This window comes from Symphalangus syndactylus, chromosome 3 (assembly GCF_028878055.3).
Source record: "Symphalangus syndactylus isolate Jambi chromosome 3, NHGRI_mSymSyn1-v2.1_pri, whole genome shotgun sequence".
NCBI classification, from domain to species: domain Eukaryota; kingdom Metazoa; phylum Chordata; class Mammalia; order Primates; family Hylobatidae; genus Symphalangus; species Symphalangus syndactylus.
In genome coordinates this window covers 66,928,740-66,945,579 of record NC_072425.2, presented here as the reverse complement: position 1 = coordinate 66,945,579, position 16,840 = coordinate 66,928,740, and the positions used below count along the sequence as shown (strand labels likewise).

General features: G+C 44.7%; 1 protein-coding gene and 1 long non-coding RNA gene across 2 annotated transcripts in view; one reads left to right on the top strand and one right to left on the bottom strand.

Moving 5' to 3' along the window:
* Positions 1–16,840, bottom strand: part of GNA14 (G protein subunit alpha 14) — a 232,813-nt gene that overhangs the window by 24,300 nt on the left and 191,673 nt on the right. The gene's annotated exons all lie outside the window — the stretch shown is intronic.
* LOC129479297 (uncharacterized) overlaps positions 1–16,840 on the top strand; it is a 76,419-nt gene that overhangs the window by 115 nt on the left and 59,464 nt on the right. Inside the window, exon 2 of the long non-coding RNA XR_008656637.1 lies at positions 9,015–9,242. This is a non-coding gene — a long non-coding RNA (uncharacterized lncRNA). The remainder of the gene's footprint in view (positions 1–9,014; positions 9,243–16,840) is intronic.

The following is a 16,840-nucleotide window of genomic DNA, read 5'->3' as shown; positions in this document are numbered from 1 at the left end:
AGCAGTGTTCAGGAAGTCTTATGGGCCAGGTCTGGACATGGTGGACTTTGCCTCTGGACACAGCTCATTGGCCAGAATTAGTCACAAGGCTCCCACTAAGTGCAAGGGAGGCTGGCAAATGTGGTCTTCCCATGTGTTCAGGTGGAAGGTGGAATGGGATTTGGTGAACGGAGAGCATACTCTCTACTATTCAGAGAGTCTTGAAATCTCTTTCTCTTTTACTACATCGGTTTCTAACATTTGTATGATGCCAGTGTATGCTTTCATGTAGATCAGGGTAAACTGCAGCTGATGGGCCACATCCAGCAGACTGCCTGTTTTTTGCTAATAAAGTTCTATGGGAAGACAGCTATGCCTTGTGATATTATCTGCCTGCTTTCAAACCTGCAACAGCAGCATCAAGCTGTTGAGACAAAACCAGTATGGTCCACCAAGGCTAAATCACTTACTATCTAGCCATTTACAGAAAATGTTTGCTGACCCCTGCTACAAACAGTCCCCAACTCAAGATGGTTTGACTGAACAAATTTCTGACTTACGGTGGTGTGAAAGCAGTAACCATTCAGTAGGATACTCTGAGTATCCAACCATTCTGGTTTTCATTTTCAGGTCAGTGTTCGATAAATTACATGAGATATTCCATTCTTTATTATAAAACAGGTTTTGTGTTAGATGATTTTGCCCAACTGTAGGCCAATGTGTTCTGAATTCGAATTTAATTCGAATTAAATGCATCCAAGTAGCACACTGCTGTAGCCGTAATTCCTAATTCATTCATTCATCAGGCATGCGTGTATGCAGAACCCATAAACTCTTTGCCAGGCATTATTCGAGGTAGACATATGCAACTATGAAAAAATATTGTCTTTATGCTCAAACTTCTAGTCTTTATAAGAATGATGGTAAGAAGTGTGCAGAGTGTGGAAAAGGAACTTTTTAAAAATGTATTTAATTAGTGTAAAAAGCAAGAGAATCCCACCTAAGCAAATTTCCCCACTCTTCAGAAGTCTTAAACGGCAATTCCCAGAAATAATTTAGATTGTGGACCTGCCCCAACTGGAAGCATGTATAGCCATCCACCGCATAATGACATTTCAGCCAACAGCAGGCTGCATATACGATAATGGTATGATAGGATGTAAGATTATAATGCAGCATTTTTACTGCATCTTTTCTATGTTAAGATACAGTTAGATACAAAAATACCATTGTGTTACAACTGCCTACAGTGTTCAGTACAGCAACACGTGGCACAGGTTTGTACCTTAGGAGCAATAGGTAACCCAGGTACCTAGACATGGTAGCCCAGGTGTGTAGTAGGCTAGACCATATAGGTTTGTGTAAGTGCACTCCACGATGTTCACACAATGATGAAATCACCTAACTTTACATTTCTCAGAGGGTATCCCTTTGTTAAGTGATGCATGACTGTATGTAGTAACATTAAATAAAATGCCACCCAGTGGATAATCTTAGAATTGTTCTGATTCCCATTAACAGAATTAACAGAATTTTCCCCATTTCTTATTTCTTCTTTATAACTTCCTTAAGCAAGCCATGTTATCAAGTGCTAGTTCCCCCAAGGTTCAATATCGTATTGTTTGTTTTTACAAAGTCCATGCCATGTCAATCAACCAGTGGCCAGACGTTTCTAGAGAGCCTGAAATCCAAGACAACCGTGGAAGGACAGTCCCTACATTCTCCCTGGGGTGCTGCTGACTTTTAAGAGAAACCAGTGGCCTCCCCAATCTTTGAAAAAGGCCTCGTCAAGGCAAATCCAAACAAATTCTCCCCCAATTCCCTGTCAAACAGGTTTCACACTCAAACCCCAATGCAAAGGGAAGGGAATGTTAGATTCATTAGTTTAACACCAGCTAGGCAGGTACAGCTGAGGCTGAGCTGAAGAATAAACATTAGGAAATAAAGTTCTTTGACGGCAACACGCCAAAGCATAATCTCCCTCTTGAGAACCCCTCCTTAGGCCCAGGCCTCCTTCTAGACATTCCCTGTGTGTGCCTCACAGTCACTCAGACCCCTACCACCTCCCTGCTCAGACAAGAACCTTAGAAACAAAGAGAACATGAGGAATTGGCAGTAGTTCATGGTACCGGACAGACTGGAAGCTGGAGCTGGGCCGAAGGACATTTGGAATTCTGGGATTCCATGGGCTTATGCATCCTCAGGGCATTTGTCCCAGGGCTGCAGGATTCTGGAGCTTTGGCATTCTGGTTGCCGGCTGGTGGGACTAAATAAATTGCCCTTTTCTGCCTCCACTCTGAATTCTTCATTGTCATGGTCTTGACTCTTGATTTACAAAATGGGATACACCAAAGCAAGATGAGGGGGCTGGCTCTGCCAGTGACTACACACTTCTGTTCCCTGGGGCTTGTGGTCAGCCCCAGCAAAACATCAAGTGCTTAGCCTTACCCATGCACAGGAGGCTCTTAATAAAGGGCAGAGACCGTAATCCTCATCTTCATCCATCTCCCTCCAACCTTCCTAAGTGCCTGGGGGCTTACCTGCCACCTCAAAAAAATGAAGAAATCTTGCCGATTCTCATCATTCATGATTCCATATTTGCGAATTCACCTACTTGCTAAAACCTACTTGTCACCTCCAAATCAAACTGATGGCACTTTCACAGTCATTCTCCAACATGTACAGAGCAGCAAAAAATCTAAGTCACCTGATGCACATGTTTCCATCTGAGATCGAACAAGCTCTGGTGCTGTAAAAGTTATTCTTCCTATAGTCTATCTAGTGGCCTATGTTTGGGAATTTTCATCCTTTTTTAGGTGGCGATTTTGCTAAGATAGCACTTGATATGGTTTGGCTGTGTCCTCACCCTAATCACATCTTGAACTGTAGCTCCCTTAATCCCCATGTGTCATGAGAGGGAACTGATGGGAAGTAATTGAATCATGGGGCGGGGGGGGGGTTCTGTGCTGTTCTCTTGACAGTGAATAAGGCTCACAAGATCTGACAGTTTTATAAAGGGCAGTTCCCCTGCACACACTGTTTTGCCTGCTGCCATGTAAGACATGCCTTTGCTCCTCCTTCGCCTTCCACCATGATTGTGAGGCCTCCCCAGCCACATGGAACAGTCAGTCCATTAAACCTCTCCCCTCTATAAATTACCCAGTCTTGGGTTTATCCTTACAGCAGTATGAGAGCAGACTAATACAGCATCTGAATATAGTGTGACCATAAGAATGTGACGGCCCTATGGGGAACGTACGTGTGTCAGATTAGCTTCCTTCAAGAGGACTCAAGATATAATCTCAGCTCATCCCCTAGTAGGGAGCTTTTGATGAATTTATCTGACCCTAAGGCCTCAGTTTCCTCATTGGTAAAATGAGGAGGGGAGGTGGGGGTGGTCTTTTCAACACTAGCAGTCTCTAGCTAAAGAACATATTTTTTAATTATAAAGGTTCATAAATATTTATTGTTGTGGACATTTTTTTCAAAGTATAAAGGCAAACACAGCCACTGTAGTCACTCTTTTTAGAGCGCTCTAAAGCAATCATCATAACTATACTTAGCTGAGGATGTAAAGGAATGCCACTATTGATAAAGAGGTCTGTTCCTGGGATCCAGGGTGAGGCTGAAAATCTTGAGGATGACCAATGTGTAGGTCCCTCTCTCTTCTGTGAATCACACAGAAATATAACCAGGAAGACAGCCTCAAATCAAAATAACCAGGAAGACAGCCTCAAAGGCAGTTACCCCCAAAAGATAATATTGCCCCAAACTTTTTTCTCCCTCATCACACACATGTTCATTAGTAACCCTGGGGCTCTGGACCGCAGGTTTTTCGTTTTGGGTGGACAAGCCAACGTGCAGCAAAGCTGCTCAGCCACTCTCCCAAGCAAGAACCCGAGATTCTTTGTTGTAATCAGGTGCATACGGAAACCTGTTGGGGTCAGTGCAAAGTGTCTCTCTCCTTAAGCATCTCAAAGTTACACAGACATTTAACCAAGTCTCCTATTTCCTGTCAAAAAAATCCCAACCGAGCAACCAGATGAGCACAGGTAGGTGGTGAGTGACAGATATTTGTGCAAAAATTAGATGTGGTCTCGTGAAGTCCCCACAGCCCAGGAACATTTCACTCAATCTAGTGAGCTCCATGCTCACTATGAGCTGGTTTCGCACCGTACTCTGGGGGAAGCGGATATAACTCCACAGAGGCTGACTTGAGAGACACGATCCAGTAAGAGGCTGGACGGCTTGACCCAGAACCCCATAGAAATACACTGGTCCTGTCAGCAGGTCTGAGATGGATGTGTAGCCAAGTGACAAGCTCCAGTACAGCCTTAGGATTCACCAAAGTCACCCCTACTCATGTGACGTGTGAGGCAGACAGATTTGCCTTGAAGTAGCAACAAAGAATATCTGCACTCCAGATCTTGGTGGAGAATTTAGTCTCTCAGCCACCTAACTCTTACCAAATTTTGAAAGAAATGGTATCTATGGATGATTTTCCTGAAGTACACTCAGTCCAGTGATGCCTTTATAAGCATTTTCCAGAGTGGTATATTAAACAAAACACTACTCTACAGAACGTGGTATGTATCCTTAAAAAAAAGTTCCTTGATTAAATTAGTTTACGACAAAGTCTGAAAAAGTTACCCAAGTTTTTTAACTGCAGAACTGCACACAATGTGTGTGTATGTGTGTATGTGGTGTGTGTGCGTGTGTATGTGGTGTGTGTGCATGTGTATGTGTGTGTGTGGTGTGTGTGAGGTGTGTGTGTGGTGTGTATGCATATGTGTGTGGAAGTGTGTCCGTGGTGTGTGTGGAGGTGTATGTGTGTGTGGTGTGCGTATGTGTATGTGTGTGGTGTGTGGTATGTGTGTGTGTGTGTGTGTGTGTGGTGTGTGTGAGGTGTGTGTGTGGAGGTGTGTGTGTGGTGTGCTTATGTGTATATGTGTGGTGTGTATGTGTGTGGTGCATGTGTGGTTGTGTCTGTGTGTGTGGCGTGTGTGTATGTGTATGGTGTGTATGTGTGGTGTATGTGTGTGTGGTGTGTGCATATGTGCATGTGTGTGATGTATGTGTGTGGTGTGTATGTCTGGGTGTGTGGTGTGTGTATATGTGTGTGGTGTGTATGTGTGTGTGGTATGTGTGTACATGTGGTGTGGGTGTGTGTGTGTGGTGTGTGTGTTGTGTGGTGTATGTGTGTGGTGTGTGTGTAGTATGTATGTGTGGTGTAGGTGTATGTGTGTGGTGTGTATGTGATGTGTGTGTTGTGTGGTGTGTGTGTGTATGTGTGTGGTGTGTATGTAGTATCTGTGTATGTGTGGTATGTGTGTAGTGTGTTTATGTACGTGTGGGGTGTGTGTATGTATATGTGTGCAGTGTGTGTGTGTTGTGTGTGTGTGTGGTACATGTACCCCTCAGGGCAGGGATCTGCTGTGGTCTGAAAGTTTGTGTCTCTCCAAAATTCATACGTTGAACTCTCATCCCCAACGTGGAGGTATTAAGAAGTGGGGCTTCTGAGTGGTGACTAGGTCATGAAGGTGGAGTCCTCATGAATGAATTTGTGCCCTTTTAAAAGAGGTCTGAGCTGGGCACATTGGTTCATGACTGTAAGCCCAAGGACACAGGAGGCTGAGGCAGGAGGACTGCTTGATGCCAGGAGTTCAAGACCAGCCTGGACAACATAGTGACACTCCTCCATCCCTAAAAACAAATAAACAAGTAACCAGCCTGGTGGTGTGTGCACCTGCAGTCCCAGCTACTTGAGAGGCTGAGGCAGCAGGATGTCGTCAGCCCAAGAGTTCGAGGTTACAATGAGCCATGATCGCACCACTGCACTCTAGCCTGGGCGACAGAGCAAGACCCTGTTCCTGAAAAAATAAAAAATAAAAATAAAAAGAGGCCTGAGGGAGCTTGTGTGTCCCTTCCACCATGCGAAGACACCAAGAAGATGCCATCTCTGAGGAGCACACTCTCACCAGACAGTGCATCTGCTAGTGCCTTTATCTTAGACTTCTGCAGACTTCCCAATCTGCAGAACTGTGAGCAGTAAACGCTACCCTTTATAAATTACCCAGCCTAAGGTATTCTGTTATAGCAGCCTGAATAGACTAAGACAGATATTAGTCTCTTTTCTTCATTAATGTACTCCCATGTGCCTAGAATGGTGGTTCGCACATCAATATTCTTTGAATGAATAAATGAATCTTACCTGAAAATCTTTACATTCAATAAATACTGATAAAATACATTGAAGTCAAGGAGCAATACGCATTAACAAAATGCAACAGTTCATGAAAATGTGTAACTATGTGCATCAAACTCTTAACCAGTCACTTAGAAAGATAATCCACATGTGTATGGTTGAAAAACAACAGCAAGAACAGCCCTGAAGCTACAACAGGATTCCTTCAACAAATGCAGCATTTAGTGAGAATTTATGGAACTGAGCAAACCTGAGCAATCATAAGCCTGCAGCCACCACAACAAATACAGCAACATGGAGTGGGGAGGCCCAAACATAGCACAGAGCTTTTGATATGCTAGTTTTATTATGAGTTTCCAAACAGCGGCTTTAGGATACACTACCTGCCAAATACAGACAGTTCAGTGGCAACTGGGGATCCATTTTCTCACAGGACAAAACTGCTCAGACTCCAGCCGATTCCATAGCTTGTAAAAGTCAGAAGTCTTGCTGCAGTTTCTGCTAATGCTCAGAAGTGAAAGCTTCATGATTCAGTATCTCTTCTAATTTGCACAGGCACAAAGCTCAGGCTCCTCGCCCGCTCCGTGCAGCATCCGATCTCGAAATCTTGGATTTCACAAGGAAGAACCACGTTGCCCAGCCTTCCACTGCCTGCATAGTTCCACCCCACAACCCCTGCTCCCCTTTCTCTACTTCTACTGAAGCTTTGGATTTGGTGGTTCCAAAGTCTTCACCGTTTGTTATAAAAGTGACTTCCCCTTTCCTCTAACACTAAGACATAAAGGAGGAAGTCTCAGACTCTACCCCTAAACTTGTGAGTCTGATCTACTTTTGTGAACCCCCTTTGTTTTTGGGTGGCCCATCATCCATTCTCTCTCCTTCGGGTCACAACTGAGCTTGGGAGAATAACCTTTCGCTCAATGTGTGCATCTTGGCACACCTGTTAATTCAGGTCTCCTGCTCTCCTGTGGCTAAGTGCCAGGCCACTCAGACTGCTGAGCTGTTGAACCTTGAGGGGAGTTATCTGATAATGGTGGGCACGGGGAAAAGGAACAGATGAAATTCTTTTATTTTGGTGGCTACAGGCCATCAGGATTTTTTTTTTTTTTTTGGAAGTGAGACCCCAGGAGTTTTCAGGTTCCTGTCCATTCTGAGACTGTTTCTTCAGCCTGCTCCTTGATTCCGTGACCTCACTATAGCCTTTCCATAAACTCTCTTCTGCAAATGTGAGTCAGTTTATTTCTGTTGCTTACAACCCAGAAACCTGACTGTCTGCCCCACCAGTAGAGCAAAGGCCTTTCTAATGGGAACAGTCAAGGTCAACGAAAAAAGTTGTTTTGCTTTTAACGTGACACATATATTAGCATCTCCCATGAATGTTAAGTTTAGTTTGGGAAATGCCCTAGAAGTTCTGGATTTTATTTCTGAATCTAGTCAAAGGCTGTGGATTCCAGCCATATGGTTTGCATTAGTTTTCTATTGCTGTGTAACAAATTGCCACAAACTCGGCAGCTTGAAACAATACCTTTTGATGATCTCAAAGTTTCTGTAGGTCGGAAGTCCAGGCAATGGTATAACTGGGTTCTCTGTGCAAGGTCTCACAAGGCTGAAATCAAGATGTTTGCTGGCTGTGCTCTCATCCAGAGCTCGGGATCTTGCTCCAAGCTCATTCAGGCTGATGGCAGGATCCAGATCCTCAGGACTGTAGGACTGAGGTCCCTGTTGTCTCATCAGCTGTCACCTGAAGGTCTCTCTCAGCTCCTATAGGCTGCCCTCAGTTCCTGGCCATGTAGCTGTCTCACAGCATGGCAGTATCCTTCTTCAAGGCTAGCAGAGACTCTCCTTGAACTCTAGATCTTCTTTAATGGGCTGATTAGGTCAGAACACCCAGGATCACCTCCTTTTGATTACTTAAAGCCACTGATTAGGGACTTCATTACATCGGGACTTCACTTTGTATATCCTATAATCTAATTGTGGGAGTGACAGGCAACACTGTCCTGCCCACACCCAAAGGGGAAGAGATTATGCAGGACGTGTACACCAGGGGGCGTGAATCTCAGAATTCTGCCCAGCACATGGTCTTGTTCCCAGTTCTCTGGGGAGCAAAACTACCTCTTACTTTTCCCTCGGCTTATATTTTTAAAGTGTCTACGATACCTCATATAGGGTTATTGTTAGGGTTACTGTCTCTGTTCACATGATGCCCCACATAAGGAATATATATTCTTGGAGTTAAGAACCAAGACCCGTTATGCTTCGCTGAGAGACTGGTAGGTTTTGCCTTGTGATCCATAGGAATCACATGAGTGAACCTGATTCTCTTTTCACTTTAGCTAGTGGGAAGCTCAGAAACAAATATGTGGCTAAGTCTAAGTAACTGAGTAGAAGTTTATGAGTACTTGTATCTTACAATACCTGTGTTTCATTCCCCCACAAGCCCCTGCCCAGCCTCACTCTTTCATTTTAATTCAAAAACTTTTCTGGCACTGACTACTATTTTAAGGTAGATAGTCTTATAAGTAGCCTCTAATGTGTTGTATAAGGAAATAGGGTATACATAAAAATGAAATAAAATAATAATAATAGCTAATCCAAACGGAGCCATTATTGTGACCACCTAGTATAAGCATGATCACATATGATCTTTACAATCACTCCAGGAAATAAGATACTTTAATATCCTTATTTAATAGATAAGGAAACAGATGAGGCCTAGAGAAGATAAGAAGTACCAGAACAACCATTCAATTCCAAGCGTGCCTGACCAACAGAGCCTAGGCTGTTAACCATCACACCCTATTGATTTCAATACATTTACATTTTAAAGGGAGCAAACAGTGGGGACAGTTGGCTGCCTATGAAACTCTCCAGACTAGAAAGAGACCATTACACATGTTGTCAAGCCCAGAGGAATTGTTTTCTGCACACCTTCCCTGGCAAGTGCTCCTCTACAACGTAAAACAAAGTTCTCTGAAGTGCAGAACTTGGTAATAGTTAAACCCCGCTTGAAAGTAGAAAAGGGAGTTCCAGAAATAGAAGAAGGGCTTGGAAACAAGTAAGTAAGCATTTTCCTTGGTAAGTTATAAACAGGTGTAAGAGAATATCTGACACCAAGACCCAAAAGCACGATGTGACTGTTTCCATATGGGAGGACTTGTTAATATTCACCGTGGAACTGAGGAGTAAAGTATGTTCTTTCTAAAACAGAGTATGAAAAACTAGAGTTGATAAGACACATTCTGAAGGTACATCGCTGATGCCAGCCCACATTCTTTAACCCTACTCCAAAGGATATTATTTATACAATAAATATAATATAGTTATTGGAAAATGTTTATTATAGTAAAAATAAATACAATATTTACAAAATAAATCAGCTAATAATTATTGTCAGAGGCTTACATCCATATCAATATCAATGTGATGTTTATGAAAAAAAATAAACACGCTGACTAGTTTACGTACTTACCTAGGACCATAAATAGCCTTGACTAGGGACAGCCAGGACTTAGGTTTCATGCCTGTGATTCACTAGGATTCACTGTGACTCACGACGCCACATAGTGGCAGCTTCCACAATTGCAAGTCCATTAACAGAAGCAAGACCCAGGGTGCTTACTTTATAAAGTTTCAGCCAGAGCGACATAGCCAGGTTTTATCTCGAAGTCTGTTTCAGAGCTAATATGAAGGTAAGAACCCAGGCATTCTGACCCTTTGAGAGAGTGAGAGCAAGAATGAAAGTGAGAGAGAAAGAGAGAGAGAAGGAGAGAGAAAGAGAGAGAGAGAGAAAGAGAGAGAGAAGGAGAAAAAGAAAGAGACTGAGTTAGAGTTTAGTGGAAGGCGCATCTTTGCTGCAACTTTTCAAGTTAGTAGACTATTATGACCAACACAAAATGCCCCTTGGGGGACTATGTTCTAGAAATTCGAATTTTATTAGTAGTTCTTTGAAGTACATAAAAATTGACAAGAGAACTTCAGTTGCTTCCTGTAATTATAAAGTGAATGAGTGGTAAAGGGACTAAGCCCAATTGTGCATGCCCGTAAGCTTTCCATAGTACTCCATCAATGTCTTACAGACAGCTCTGTGTGATGGACCGACAATGCCCTACCGGAGTGTGAGAAAGCAGCCAAGAGGGCAGCTGATTTCCCTTGCACACAAGGATACATGTGAGGTTGTCTTACTCTTTGCACTGAATTTAACTTCATGTTTCCAGCGACCACATTTCCCACTGGCATGCCTTTTACTTCATAAGCACCTTCATCCGGGCTATAGACACCCTCACGCCCAGCCTGCCACTCTTTATAAATTTTCAAAATCCTGCTCCAATGATAATTCAAGTCTAGTTTTGCAGTAGTTCTCCCTCAACACCAAAGCTTACATATTTTTAAATAAAAAAGTCCCCCTTGGCTTGCAGAGAATCATCCAACAATTCCTTGCTCTGCTTTTTTTTCTTTTTCTTTTTTCTTGGTGTTTCACTTTTTCCACTCTTTTCAGTTGCTTGAAAAACTCTTAAGCACACCAAAACAAATATTTGGGTCACAGCTTGCTTTAATGATGTGCTTTTGAAATGGTGGTTTTAATCCTGGATGCAGTTTTGATTGTTGTTTTCCTTTTGTAGTGATAGCCCACAGGCATTTCTGCCTGGGATCGGGATCATAATGAGGGGAACAGGGCACTCCAGATTTCCCAAGGGCCTGCTTATTAACACCCCAGCCTTGCGCTCCTCAGAGCGTATGTCCTGGCTTTCCTCTAGATGGCACTGTGGAGCAGAGGCGACTGTCAGGGACCCGCATCTTCCTCTATCAGTCATTACCCACTTCTCTGCAGATAAAACCAGGCCCAAGTGCACAGCTTTGAAGGGGAAAAGAAAGTCTCCTGGGAACTCTTTGCAGCCTGGGGAGAATGTGGAAGCAGTGGATGTTCTGTCTGGGTAGCAGTGTGACGGGCTAGGAATGGGCTGGCCACGCGCGCCTGAACCTGCGGTGGGTTTCTGATGGATTAGTGACTGGTGAGAAGACCCCATCACAGTGGGGCACAGTTAGCGAAAGTTCCGGATTTAGTTCGCCCAGATATCAAAGTCTCATCAGAATATGGTTGCCAAATAAAAATACAGGACATCAGTTAAATTTGGATTTCGGATAAACAGCAAATGCTTTTTTAGTATGAGGATGCCCCACGTATTTGAAGAGAACTTGCACTGAAGTCTCTTCTCAATTTACTGTACTGTTTTCCTAGAGTAAAGATACTAAGGAAATCTGTGCACTTTTGTATCAGAGATTGTTTATCAACATCGAGGGCTTTTCTCTGGCTTTCAAAGCAAATTTGGCATTAGCAGGGCTACATCCCGAGGGGACACAGCAGAAATCAGTGCCCATTTATTCCTCAACAGTATCTCTACTGTGCTTTCCAGAGTTTCACAAAGTCCACCTCTCTGCAGAACCTAAGCTCCTTTTATCACAAGCTGGAGGAGGGTTTGTCCTCTTCTCCCCCTTACCCAAGACTCTAGCCCCACCTCCTCATGGCACTGTGTCACCGACAATAGGTCATCGCCCTCCGTCCCTCACTCATGATTAAAAAAGTAAGGGACATACGCAACAATGTGAATGTACTTCATGCCACTGAATTGTACACTTAAAAATGGCTAAAGTGGCTGGGCGTGGTGGCACGCGCCTGTAATCCCAGCTACTCAGGAGGCGGAGGCACAAGAGTCACTTGAACCTGGGAGGTGGAGGTTGCAGTGAGCTGAGATCACGTCACTGCCCTCCAGCCTGGGCGACAGAGTGAGACCCAGTCTCAGGAAAAAAAAAAAAAAAAGAACGAAAAAAAGAAAAAAGGCTAAAATGGCAAATTTTATGTTAGGTATATTTTACCACAATTAAACATAAGGAGCAGGGGGATTGTCTTACTGTAAGATTGCCTGCAGCTCAGCCCAAGCCCAGCCTGCCCTCATCTCAAAGTCTTCTCCAGTGCCCTCCTGCCTGGGGAATCCAGGCAAAATGACGCCTGGCCTTGCCTCCTGTCTGCTTCCATGTGCTCTTTCCTGGGCAGTGTGCAGACCCAGGATGTCTCCCTTTGCAACTTCCTCCCCCACATATGGCCCCAGGCACCGCCTCTTGCCTCAGGAGACCCCACTGCTCTCAGGCCCTCATCTCCAAGGTCCCACCCGCAAGCTCTTTCCTGATCTCTGCACTGTCAGTCCCACTTGCAGGGGAGGCTGGGCCCATAATTTCTGCTATTTATGAGCTATTAGCAATGCCTGATCCCTCAACAATTTCATTTTTTATTTTCCAAATGTCAAATGAGCTTCTCAGCAGCCAAGCATAATAATGTGTCCTTATTTGACCCCAAACTCCCCTGACTTCCAGGTACAAGGCTTTCTCACAGCCCATGGGGCCTAGAAAGTGCCTTATATCCTCCTGGCATCTCTCGCCCAGCCTCTGCCAGGCATTCTGTGCCCTGCCCATCCTGCTACCCCACTGTGGCTGGGCAGAGGAGACCGGTTTGTGTCCTGGTGCGGGCACCAATGGGTCTCGTGGATCCCCTATAGCTCCCTGCACTTCTCATGGACAAGTTCATTTCCCTCTCTGCTTTGGTCTTCCTGTTCTTTTTCTCCCATCCTCCAAACCTCCCATCAGAAAAATTCCTCCAAACTAGTGAGCTGAATCGTGTCTCCATCAAATTATCTCCTCCTGGAACCTCAGAATTTAACCTTACTTGGAAAGAGGGTCTTCGCTGATGTCATTGAAGTATGGATTGAGATGAGGTCACATTGGATTAGGATGGACCCTAAATCCAATGAGAGTGTCTATAACAGACAGAAGAGGACAGAGGGAGACACAGGGCGGAGGCCGATGTGAGGATGGAAGCAGAGATTGCAGTGTTGTGTCCGCAAGCCGAGGAATGCCAAGGGTTGTCGGCCACCAGCAGAAGCTGGGAGAGAGGCATGGAAAAGATTCTCCCTTGGAGGTTCCGGAGGGAACCAGCCCTGCCGACACCTTGATTTCTGACTGCTGGCCTCCTGACCTCTGAGAGAATAAAATTCTGTTGTTCTAAGCCACTCAGTTTGTTAAGACAGCCCCAGGAAATTAATTCATAAACCAATTGGCAAAACTCTGGACAGATGGGGACCAATGACTGAGCCTTGGCTGGGAGGGCGTCTGCAAGCAACTGTGATGGACTAGAGTCCCTGCAGGTCCTCACAGGAGCTCCTAGGAGAGAAAGGGGTGTGGGGACAAGGATGCAGGAAGCAAAGGGAAAGAAATGAAGGGGCCAAAAAAGCATCTTTAGCCAGACCTGCCCCCTGACTACACCTCGGCTATGGGGGATGGAAAGGGTGTGCCCAAGAATGAAAAGAACGAAGTACATTATCACCAGCACAGGCTGTGGGGCGTGGATGGAAAAGCAGGGGCCAGGTCCAGTGTCATTGACTTTGTTTTTTTTTGTAAATTGGATTTATTTATAGGACACCTCTCCCTTACAGGTCTCACCGAAAAACCAAACCAAATCAACCCAGTGGGATCACAGACGTCAAGGGCTCAGAAAATAAAGTATAAAGTTAATTTGTTCACCCTAAAGCTGTTCTCTAACTCAATTTATCTAAGGGAGACAGTTCCATTAGCTGTGGTAAGTGGCAGATATCCAGCCTTCACTCATGCCGATCGGTCACTGAATGATGGGCCTTCATGAGTCCCAGGTGGGTCCCCAGCAGGCTCTCACCAGGCCCCCGCGGAGGGCTGCAGGGGATGGCATCCGCTGTGAGTGCTGCAAAACTTGGCTGTCCAAAGTGAGCTCCTCAGACCAGCCACAGTGCATCAGCACGGGAGCAAGAGAGTTTGCTAACAATGCAGAATCTCAGCTCTCACCCCAGGTACTGACTCTGAAGCTGTGTCTTAGCAAGATCTCAGGTAGTTCATTTGCATTATTAACATTGAGAAGCTCTGGAATAAAACATGGGCTTGGCCTCAACAGTGATTCTTAAAACATCCCTCTAGAACAAAATTATTATATTCTAAAAAGTAAAAAACGGGGCTCAGAAAGCTTGGGCAACTTGCCTGATGTCACACAGCTTGTAAGCAATTGGGTGGGATTCCATCTTTGATTCCAAATTCATTTTCTTAGCCTCGCTCGCCATCTTTATCAGAAGCGGTAAATGACAACACGGGGATCCTATATCATGATCTTATATCATAAGGATCAATTAGGAAGTAAATCATGATGGATACAGTCCTTGTAGCTTTATACTCACTTTTATTTTAAGGTACTGGCAATATATACCCCCCAAACATGCTTCTCTTAAATCAGCATGCGTTTACTGTTAGAATTTCTTGAACAAATAATAGTATCCCAGCAAACCATCTTTCCCTAAAAAAGGCTCAGTGCTTTCTGATATTCTCCTGAGCAAGAGTAAAAGCCAAAGAACATATATATTGTGTGCTTTTTAATTCTTGGCACACAATATATAATAAGCACACGCCTTATTGTGTGCTTTAAGAATGTATGGATTCCTCTCTTTTATATAATTGCTTTCTACGTGCTTTTTTGTTGTTGTTGAGAAACTGCTATTGGGGGTCAAGGCAAGAGGTGGGTGTATTAAATCACATGGTTGCTACTGAGGGCTTTTAGGCTGAGACCACTTGTCCAGCCTGCATAGACAAGATTTTCTGAGTATGAACATGAGCTTAGCAGCATGATTAAGACTTCTCTTGACTACCGAGAAGTAAATTTTATCTGGAAACCGACATTTTCATCAGATGTTCACCGGTCTTTGCCCTGCAGCTCTTTGTCCCTGGGCATGTGTTCAGCCAGACTCGGCAGCTGTGACTCTCAGACAAACAGTTCTTTTCCTCTGGGAGCTCTCCGGGGCTCAGGGCAGGTTGCTGGAATACCAGTGAGGGGGGAATCCTGCTGTGGTCACAGGCCCAGTGGCTCTTGCCTGGGAGGCTGACGGTACGCTCCCCCTTTCCTGGTCCTTTCTCCATTCTCCCAACTTTGGTTAGAAATGACTTAGCTCACGCTGGGTGCAGTGGCTCATGCCTGTAATCCCAGCACTTTGGGAGGCTGAGGTGGGTGGATCACGAGGTCAGGAGTTCAAGACCAGCCTGGCCAAACTAGTGAAACCCCATCTCTACTAAAAATACAAAAATTAGATGCTGGGTGTGGTGGTGGGTGCCTGTAATCCCAGCTACTCGGGAGGCTGAGGCAGGAGAATCGCTTCAATCCGGGAGGTGGAGGTTGCAGTGAGCTGAGACGGAGCCACTGCACTCCAGCCTGGGCAACAGAGCAAGACTCCATCTCGGGGCAGGGGGTAGGGGGGTGGGAAAAGGAATGACTCAGCTCATCCTTTCTGCCCCTCAATCCCTGACTCTGTCATCCCCTCTCACCACCATCCCTGCCTCACCTTTCGGGTTCAGGGAGAACTGGCAGCTTTAAACTTCTCCCCAGGGTCCCCAGATGCCCAGTCACCAAGTTCCTCCACCAGATCTGCTGCACTTAGTCCTTCTCTGCGGTGCTCCGTGCCTTTCCAGCAGAGGAGTAACCCACTGGAATTCTCTCTTCTAAGGTGTCTCCAACCCAAGGGTAATAAACAACTCAAGGGTAATAAACAACTTGGGTTGGCAGCACAGATTAGGAGAGGGGGTGTCAGATCACTAAGCTCTGATCTTGATCCTCTGCTGCGAATGCGAAGTGCACCATTTCCAAATAGAGTCCTACTGGATCCCCACTGGATTTCAGAGCAAAAGTGACAGTGGAACGTGGGAATCTAAAAACTCCCACACCAGTAAGTAGACCTCCTTTGCTCTCTGGATGAGGAAAGATACTAGGAGTCCCCATCACAATCAGATGCGGCAAGAGTGCATCTCAAACAGCTGACACACTTCAGGCAATGCCAATAATAATTCTCTACTCAAGACAGCCAAGAACCAGAGCTGCTCATAAAAAGCCTGGAATCAGTGGATGTCACTTAAAAAAAGAAAAAGACAAATGTTGTATTATATGTGGACCAGTCAGTTCTCAGACAGATGCTAACCTTTGCTTTTAAAAATCTCCCAGCCCGGGGTAGGACCAAGGCCAAGGGGATTAAATCTAAGAAAATGGACCTTTATCCTTAACCTTTAGTTATTAACTCCAGCCAAACATTTCTGTCATTTAGAAAGTGTGATTAACTTTCAGATAAGTGTTTTTGTTCCTTCAGCAAAGAACACATGTAGTTTCTCAACCAGTATCAGCAGCAATGAGAAATGCTTCAAAAATAATTATTTGGCTTCCATTTCAGGAGTGGGTGGTGGCAGAATCATGCCAGGTTCAATAGGTCAATACCCCAGGAACCCCCACCAAGGACAGGAAATATTGGGATAGGAGAGCAGCTTGGAAGTTGGACAGAACCAGGCTGATGGCTGAAATTTAGAAGGAATCCTGGGGCTCTCTGGCTTTATGTGGGTGAAAGTGAATGTATGGATTCCTCTCTTTTATATAATTGCTTTTTACATCAGCAAAGAAAAGAAAGAGAAATATATAGTTATAGTGCCTTTTATCATTACTTACATAATTACCTTTGCTGGAACTGGTTTGTTGTTGTTGTTTTTGTTTTTTTGAGACAGGGTCTCGCTTTGTTGCCCAGGTTGGAGTAGAGTGGTGTAATCTCAGGTCACTGC